At 45.9% G+C, this 7785-nt stretch overlaps 1 long non-coding RNA gene across 3 annotated transcripts; it reads right to left on the bottom strand.

The window, feature by feature from the left end:
• Positions 1–416: 416 nt before the first annotated feature.
• Positions 417–6394, bottom strand: LOC127302118 (uncharacterized). Of its 3 annotated transcripts, none has more exons than XR_011745597.1 (4): positions 5129–5311; positions 3280–5048; positions 1551–2494; positions 417–1447 (listed from the first exon to the last, which is right to left on the bottom strand). It is a non-coding gene; the product is annotated as an uncharacterized lncRNA (long non-coding RNA). The 3 variants fall into 3 exon arrangements; XR_011745598.1 differs by having other exon boundaries at positions 417–1435; positions 5129–5310; XR_011745596.1 differs by lacking the exon at positions 417–1447 and having other exon boundaries at positions 1744–2494; positions 5129–6394.
• Positions 6395–7785: the final 1391 nt, after the last annotated feature.

Raw genomic sequence — 7785 nt, 5'->3', positions numbered from 1 at the left:
GCATTTGCTGTAGTAACAATTTTATTATTATGATTTTCATGAGGCATAACTTTCGATTTCAAAAGATCAACATCAGCAGCAAGACTATCGACTTTAGAAGCAAGTATATCAATTTTCCCAAGCTTTTCTTCAACAGATTTGTTAAAAGCAGTTTGTGTACTAATAAATTCTTTAAGCATGGCTTCAAGTCTAGGGGGTGTGTTCCTACTATTGTTGTAAGAGTTCCCATAAGAACTACCATAGTCGTTGCCATTATTATAAGGATACGGATGAAGCCTGGTGACCGGGTGTATACGTGAGCACGCGGTGAGAGACTGACACGTGTCCGACGGTGTTAGTTTTGCCGTGAGATGATAGCTAAGCCTTCATCCGCACATGAGAGTGCATTTGGTCGTGCCCTCCTCGTCACACACACGCACTTTTTCGTTCTAACTACTGTGCTGCCGAAAGCCATAATAGATTGAGACGGATTTTTCGTTCAAACACCATGACCGAGTCGATCATGAACGATTATTCGCTCCCATGGTAGCTACACAACCTCCAATGCTCCGCTGAATCGATTCGAGCCCAGTGCTCGCTAGCGTTTTTGGAGTAGAGCGCCTATGGTGCGCGACGCGGCCAGAACAACGGGCGACGGCGGAGGGCCACAGCGTGGATGGGCGTGGATGCGGAGGTAGGAGACGACCACACTCGAAATCAGAGCGCCGCCCCTGGATCCCGACGGATTCGCTGCAGCTAGTCCTCCTATACAACTACGACCCCAATCGATTTCAGCGCTCCGCCCTGGATCCCGACGAATTCGCTACTGCTGAAGCAATACGAATCGGGGCGGCGCTCCCCTGCCAGCCGAATCCAGCCGAGGCGAGGTGGTCCTTTTCTTGCGCGCGCCCGGCCGCCGCGAGAGCGCCGAGGTGGACGGCCGCACCGTCCTGTGCTGGCGCGCGCCCGGCCTCCGCGAGAGAGAGGGCAGACACGGTGGAGGGCGGCGGCGGAGGCAGTGCGGCAGGGCGTGGTGGATTCGGCCACGGACGGCGTCGTCGAGGACGTGGTGGCCGTGGCCGTCGCGGCAAGGGGCTGGGATGGTGATCGATCTCGCCGCCGACTACTCTCTGCTCCGCGCGCCCCTGCCCGAGCTCGCCTTGACCAACCGCCGACTGCTCTCTGCTCTGCGGATGCCGCTGGTCCTCCTATGCTCCGCGTGCGCGCCTCGCTGCGCCGCGCGTCGCGCGCCGCTGGCCGGCTAGCAGCACCACGGCGTCGCCCACGACCTCCTCACTGCTTAGTTGCACTGCTAGTCCTCCGCTGCGCCGGTGCTCCTCGCTGCCTCCTCCCTGCGCCACTACACCACCAGCTGCTGCGACGGCGAGGTCCTCTGCTCCCTGGAAAAGATAGCCATCCTACCCTGAACAAGATCGCCGTCGTCCTGAACTGTTACCTGAAGAAGCTACTGCAGTTTAAACTCGAGTTTCAGTTCAATTTTTCAGTTCACATTTCTTGAGATAGAGATACCGTGTGAGATAAGGACCACCTAAATAGTCCTGAACTGTTACCTGAAGAAGGTATTGCGGTTCGGTTTGAATTGTCCACAAGAAGGGAAGGGAACTTGATCCCTGTTGTTGGTTCTGTCACATCTTCTGGCAAGATTGTTCTTGGCACACCAACACGAGAACAGCCTGGACGCCTTTCTTCCAAATACTCTGATTTGTGTACCATCTTTTCCCATACTAATTGAATCCATGAGCATCTTTGGTAATCTTTCAAAAGCTACAGCAATTCAGGAAGGTTCATAACAGGATGTGTTGCAGGGAAGTAATTCTACAACGCAAATGCAGTTAGAAAGATCAGACAGTGTGACAACACGAGCATCCTTCACTAAGGAAGTGAAAATCAGGAGAAGCATAGGATTATGACATATCAAGCTGCCCTAATTTCTTTGAACAAAACATAGACATAGTATTCTATAGGTGGACTTCTTGTTTCCTTTAGTTAAAAGAAACACATAGTTGCATTCTAAAGAAACTGTATTTTCATGAATGACATCAATAAAAGCTTCACTCCAGAATTTTGTTTCATGCAGGATGGCAGTCATGCTTCTTCGCTGTGATAACCTCTTGGCAATCTGAAGTTATGACACATCTTGTTTCTTGGAGATCGGGGGCAAGGCCTTCCTTATAAGCAATTGTTTCCAATATGGCTGGCTCTGAAAAACCAGGGCAATCAAGAGCTAATGAACCCAAATAAACACCATCCGATCTACGGCAAATTGCAGCTACCACCCCATGGTCGTCATAGCGAGCCAGAGCTACATCAACATTTATTTTCACATCACCATCAAGGGGAGGGTTCAAAGATCTGAAGACTTGTCGAGCATGACGTGAGCCCGGACGTATCTGTTTTGTTGCAGACTCATTGATCATGCCTTGAAGCTCTGGCTCAGTAGGATTTTGACCCAGGGAACGCATGACAGTTCCCAGCTCCTTAGTGGTAATGCAACCTGCAAAGAACGCATGACAGTAATGTTATTCAACTTCAGGACTTGTTCACCTCTTAGGTATCAGTATGTACTAGAAGGACCTTGCGCGCTTTGCTGCGCCGTTTCTTTCTATTTAGGTTTTGTTTTCCGCTTGACGTGTCCATATTTGGCCATTATTTGACTTTTTTGATGGGTGCCACATAGATTCTTCTATTGTTTTAGAGGAAGTGGCATCAAGATACTCTCAAGACGTATCTTCCAACCGAATGATCCATGTTATAATACCATCAATTTCTTGGCAGGAAAAATAACATTACCTTATAAAAATGAAGATCCGATGAAAACAAAACAAAAAACATTATAGAGAAATCAACAGATGGATGATTGCATGATGACTGGATGGGTTCAGCGGGTATTACTGATATTCATATATGAAAATTGTTGTGTCTATCAGAATGCTATATTATAGTACAGTCATTGGAACCTCACTAAATGTACATGTGATCTGGAATGGAAGACTCAAAGGACAGATCAAGGGTTGATATGAAGGTGAATAGCTTGTCGAGAATCTATGAACAACACACAATTAAAATCAATATTAGTGATATTAGTTAATTTAAAGGGAGTAACTACTGTTGTTTTCGCACACAATCCCAAGTTCAACACCTAGCTCTTTTGACTTCATGAAATAGTTGTGCCTAACTTATTCCATTTTCTGTCCTACAAATGAATCATAAATAAATAAACATGAAATAGGCCGGAGGAAGTATGGCAAGAGGGGAATGTCCAAATGACACATTGCATACCAATAATAAAGGGGAATCTTTATCTGTCACAGCACCAGCTTTGAACTCACAAAAAGTAAGGCCTGAATATCATCTTACAATCTGCAGCATAACTTCAGCAATGGATACTGAGATGTAACTAACATACTATTAATTTATAAGCAGGGAGAGGATCTTCTCCTTCCCAAAGATATGGGGACATGCATACTGAGAGCAGTAAGCCAGTAAGTAATTCATCTGCTCAAGTTATATGTTCTAGGAATAAACTAATTTCCATTTGGATCCTTTTTAGGATACTATGTTTGAGACATGTATTAGTTCATGAAGACCAATGCATTTTCTTCACGATTGCCAAGGAAAATCACAATCATAGGTTGTTTCTCTCCAGATGTTACCGTGCACAGTAAACAGACAACATATTACTTATCTCAGGTGAAGAACCCAAAACTTAATAAGGTGGCAGAGTACTTTAGAGAAATCAGGTTTTTTTACCAAAGAAAATAGCTTCATGAATTTGGTGTGCATCACTATTTTGAGTGGAAATATTATCATAAAGGTCAGAGTTGACTTATCTTATAAAAGTATGTCTTGTACTGACATATTTACAATTATTTATCTGAAAGTTACACAGTTGATTTTCCGTACCAAACTATTTTTTAATTAATTATCAAGATCAATATCAGCAACTGTTTGAAAAGATTCTTGTTTCATGATAGTATACAAACAAGAATCACTGAATGATCAAGAAGACTCTAAATTATACAGTGCCAATCTAGAAAATAAGAACATGCATGCAAAACAAAGGAAACCATGCCATTCAGATTTCAAAACGGATTTACATAACCATCCTTTTAGGACGATTCAGATTCAGGAAGAGGCAAGTTGCCAATATGTTCCCTCAACTTCCAAAATTAATGGTGAAAAAATACAGTACAAAAAAGAACTATGATAATCTGAAGTGAATAACCATACAGGTTCATACTATGTCGGTTAACTATATATGAATAGCAATGATAAATTGAACCTTATTAAAATAGAACATGCTTTGTTTGGAGCACTAAAAATTTGATTTGCTCATGGTTTTGAAGATCTAATTCAAGAATTTCTCGTCTTACAGCATTGGGATGTTCGATCAATTAAAATTAAAATGCATAGCAGAAACATGCCAATTGAGTAACAGCCTGCAAACATCATGCTGCCAAGTGAATTTAAGTGACACGAATGCAACAGAAATTTGTATTATAGTCTCCATCGAGCATGCCATTAATTGGATCGTGCATATACAAGATAACGGGACACTGTTCTTATGCTATTGTGGTCTGCTCATTTTTCCTTGTTCTCAGATTAAACTAAACATCAAGTTTAATATTATCAACTTGTACTGAACAAAATTTCTGGAAGTGTGAGATACCGGCTCAATGGATGCAGACTTACCATGAGAGTGTCGAACCATATCCACCTGGCTAGCACTTTTTTGCAGGTTCCGATATAGCAAGATGTGGAGGTTGGGGAACATCACTGACCTCATTGTGGCTTGATCATGGCTGGATCGTGAAAGGAAAAGGTTGGGCTGCAGCCTCTCAGTTGGCGAGGACTCCAGATCAAGACAATGGATACATGCTGCACATGGACCGGTAGACAGCCTTGGAGCCTTCAAGGAACACCAACGGACGGCGGTCGACGGAGTTTGTACACGGCCGTATAGGTTCATTCATGGACGGCCTTAATTAAGCTCCATGCCACAGGGTGACCGCTGCTACTTCAGAATCCCCAGCGCGGCAGGCCAACACCTATGCGGCATGGTTGGCGTTAGAGATCAGGGATGTGGAAGATAGCGAACAGGGAAGGGGAAGAGCAAGGGCCGCGATACCTGCTGCCGGCATGCCGGGGAGGGGAGCGCTGAAGCGAGCCGTCAGCTGCGGGAGTCCCTCCTAGGGTTAGAAACGCCGCCACACACGGTAGGGATGGAGCCATCGGGAGTTCAGACACAAGTACAGACCAATTCCCATTTTGCATCCCCTCCAAAGCGGTAGCTCCACCGACGTACGGCCCAGCAAAAAACTCGCATGGGGCACCTTATCACGCTGCCAGGTAGGCCCAACCAGACGGCCACGTCCCGAGCAAGGAGAGGCGCGCGGAACCCTGGGAGCTTAGAGCTCTTAGGGATGGTCAAGATCATCAATTTGTGTCTGTCTATAATTCTATATGAACAGATAAAACAAAAGAAACAACTGTCTAAGACCAAAACCGAATCTAACAGAGGCCGATTGCACCAATTAATCTCCTCCATGACGTTCTCATCCTATCCCAATTACCCAATTCAGCACCCAACGAATCAACAGAAACTTGGAGCCCAAAATCAAGCGCAGAGTGAGGGAGAAGGTGTAGTCCACGCACGCCATCCTCTGCCGGCCGTTCGGACGCCGCTGGGAAGCTACGGCGCGGATCCGTTGAAAAAGTCCAATTTTAGGATGCACTGAAATTGAGGATGCAGGGCTGCGGGAGGGAGCGAAGCCTGTCGCCGGCGAGCGCGTTGAAGGTATCCTCGACGCGGAGCCAGAGCTCGGCAGCCTCGACGGAGCGAGGGAGCGTTTGACCGGCTGCGGGAGGGAGTGACGGACGCCGGGGCGGAGCTGGTGCTGCGCGCGTCACTGGCGCGGACGAGGCCGTTTCTCCACCCGGGTGGACGGCCCCTTCGATGCAGGGGAGAGGTGCGGGGGCTGGGTGTGGACGGCCCCGTGCGGTCATCGGAAGCCATCACCACCGCGCGCGACTCGTCTCCATCTCGCCTCGCGGTCAGGTCGGCCAAGGGAGCTCCTCCATACTCGTTTGACTACACGAGGGGGATCATGTGGCTGCCGGCGGGGATGTCGACGAGCGCCGCGCCGGAGAGGCGGCGAGGCCCAGGAACGGGATTCCTCCCGTGACGCTGCTCTCCAATTGAACCTCCCAGGAGCGGAATCGAGCCTGTCGTGCTCGACGGTGGAGGCCTGCCGCCGCTGCCCTCCAATTGACGAGCAGGGGCGGAATCGAGCCTGCCGTGCGGTGGAGGCCTAGCTCGAGCGTGAGGTAGGGGAGGAGGGAGACCCCGGGTAGGGGAGGAGGAAGTACTAAAAGAGACGAGAGAGGAAGGAGAAAGAGCGCATCGGGTCGAACGACAACAAAAAAAGATTCGCTTTAACACCGTAGCTTGCCGTTAGTTCAGAAAGTGGGATGGTGGAATCTCAAAGACAATCCAACGATGGTTGATGGGTGCTCACGTATACACGCGGTCACCAAATCCACTCTCTATAAGGATATGGCCTATAGTTGTTACTAGAATTGTTCCGATATGCATTGTTGTTGAAATTATTATTTTTAATGTAGTTTACATCAACATGTTCTTCTTGGGCAACCAATGAAGCTAACGGAACATTATTAGGATCAACATTAGTCCTATCAATCACAAGCATAGACATAATAGCATCAATCTTATCACTCAAGGAAGAGGTTTCTTCGACAGAATTTACCTTCTTACCTTGTGGAGCTCTTTCCGTGTGCCATTCAGAGTAATTAATCATCATATTATCAAGAAGCTTTGTTGCTTCACCAAGAGTGATGGACATAAAGGTACCTCCAGCAGCTGAATCCAATAGGTTCCGCGAAGAAAAATTCAGTCTTGCATAAAAGGTTTGGATGATCATCCAAGTAGTCAGTCCATGGGTTGGGCAATTTTTAACCAAAGATTTCATTCTTTCCCATGCTTGTGCAACATGCTCAGTATCCAATTGTTTAAAATTCATTATGCTACTCCTCAAAGATATAATTTTAGCAGGGGGATAATATCTACCAATAAAAGCATCCTTGCATTTAGTCTATGAATCAATACTATTCTTAGGCAGAGATAGCAACCAATCTTTAGCTCTTCCTCTTAGTGAGAAAGGGAACAATTTTAATTTTATAATGTCACCATCTACATCCTTATACTTTTGCATTTCACATAATTCAACAAAATTATTGAGATGGGCAGCAGCATCATCAGAACTAACACCAGAAAATTGCTCTCGCATAACAAGATTTAGTAAAGCAGGTTTAATTTCAAAGAATTCCGCTGTAGTAGCAGGTGGAGCAATAGGTGTGCATAAGAAATCATTATTATTTGTGGTTGTGAAGTCACACAACTTAGTATTTTCAGGAGTACCCATTTTAGCAATAGTAAATAAAGCAAACTAGATAAAGTAAATTTAAGTAACTAATTTTTTTGTGTTTTTGATATAGCAAACAAGATAGCAAATAAAGTAAAACTAGCAACTAATTTTTTTGTGTTTTGATTTAGTGCAGCAAACAAAGTAGTAAATAAAATAAAGCAAGACAAAAACAAAGTAAAGAGATTGGGATGTGGAGACTCCCCTTGCAGCGTGTCTTGATCTCCCCGGCAACGGCGCCAGAAATTTACTTGCTGGCGTGTAGTTGACGAGGGAGGAAATGGTGTAGCTTTCCTTCGTTCCCCGGCAAAGGCGCCAGAAATTTAGCTTGACACGCGTACAA

Source organism: Lolium perenne, chromosome 5 (genome assembly GCF_019359855.2).
Source record: "Lolium perenne isolate Kyuss_39 chromosome 5, Kyuss_2.0, whole genome shotgun sequence".
NCBI lineage: Eukaryota > Viridiplantae > Streptophyta > Magnoliopsida > Poales > Poaceae > Lolium > Lolium perenne.
This window is presented reverse-complemented; position numbering and strand designations above follow the sequence as displayed.